This window comes from Camelina sativa, chromosome 9 (genome assembly GCF_000633955.1).
Source record: "Camelina sativa cultivar DH55 chromosome 9, Cs, whole genome shotgun sequence".
In the NCBI taxonomy this organism is placed as follows: domain Eukaryota; kingdom Viridiplantae; phylum Streptophyta; class Magnoliopsida; order Brassicales; family Brassicaceae; genus Camelina; species Camelina sativa.
Window position 1 is genome coordinate 9,778,457 of NC_025693.1, and position 1,707 is coordinate 9,780,163.

Below are 1,707 nucleotides of genomic sequence, written 5' to 3' on the forward strand. Positions count from 1 at the left end.
TCAATTAGCGACTTGGGCAAAAATTTAATCAGTAGGATGGATGCATTAGAAGGTAAATTTGAAGCTTTTGTTGAGAAGAGAATGGTTGTGTTAGATGAGAAGCTTAGTGATAGGATTAGAATGGTGGAGGTAGATCTGAAAGGGATGAAAGAAACAAAACCCACTAATGTCCCAGTTGATTCGACTGCAAACAACAATGAAGAGGATGAGGCTAATAGTCATCAACCAGTAAGTTTTATTTTGGTATTTAATTTGCAGTTTTTTAATTTTGTCTCCAATATTGTAATACGATTTCATTATGTCATTTTTTTCAATCTTTGCAGTCTTGGATGGTAGAGATGAAAGAGACATCAAAAGATGAATTTCCAGTCCCTCAAGTGGTGAAGAAGACAAACACTGTGAGTAATAAAAAGAAAAGTCAGAAACTGAAGTATCTGCTGATCTTCCTCTGTGTGAGCAGACTTATGTCACTCAAGATCATCAGAAGAACTTAGTGGGTGATGTTTTAAAGAAACTTGGTCGCAAGAATGTTCGGCCAGCTGCTGTCAAAGTTGAAAAGGACAAGGGAAAGAGGCCAACTGCTGATGGTAGTGAACTTGAAGATATTACTGACAAAGTTGTTGCTCTTGATACAAAAATGGCTTCTAGTTCAGAAGATACATGGGATGACCCTCAACAACAGTTGGTTAGTAAAAGGCTTGATGCAACATTGACACGACTTGGAGAGCATTTAAAAATTTTGGATGGAGATACGACACTAGCAAAACGAGTTCCGCAGTTGGCAAAATCTCAAAAGTATCCATTTGTTGGTAACTCTAATGTGAAACGAATAATCTCTTCCAACGTGTCTTATGATCATCTAAAGCCAGCTGAAGATGCTAAGTTACAGAAACTTATGGATTTCCTGAAGCTTGATGAGTAAGTATTATGCTTTGTATTTTCTATTAGTACACATTAGCCTTATGTCGGTTTACATGTTCTTGATGAGTAAGTATTATGCTTTGTATTTCCTATTAGTACACATTAGCCTTATGTCGGTTTACATGTTTACAGGGAGGCACCTTTGCAAACTGGGAATCCAGATGTTAGATGTTATTGGCAGATTATGACACCAATATTGGACTGGCCTAGTTTTTATTATGGATGGTTGAAAGACTTTGTAAGTGTATACATATTGGTTTCTATTTGCTTTTTTTTTGTGGTGTTGTTATGATCATTTCTAACGTGAATTTGCTTGTAATGTAGCACATGGGCGCTGCCATGAAGATGTTCCGCAACAGATTCATCCGTGATCCTTCTCAGTACTCTAACCAACACATAGCCTTTTTGGATCAAGATATGCTCTCATCACTATTGAGAGATTTCGACCAGTTTGCACTTTCACGAAGAAATTTCTTGTTCAGAGACATGTACTTGGAACACTACAATATTTTAGCTCATGTTGACTCGCAGACAAAGAAGAAGTGGTACGTTGATGTGGATCATTTATATGCTTGCCTTTTTGTCAACAAAAATCATTGGGTGGCTCTGGATATTAACTTGCCAGCTAGAACCATATACGTATATGATAGCATTCCATCCTTGGTGAAAGATTCTGATTTGGTGAAAGAGTGCATTGCACTTAGGCGAATGATCCCTGCATTGTTAAGTCAAGCAATTTCTCCACAGTTTCGCAAGAAGAGCTATGCCATGCTAGAGGTGAAACGA

The 1,707-nt window shown here is 37.6% G+C and overlaps 1 pseudogene; it reads left to right on the top strand.

The window, feature by feature from the left end:
* Positions 1-1,707, top strand: part of LOC104715157 — a 6,513-nt pseudogene extending 4,806 nt beyond the window's left edge.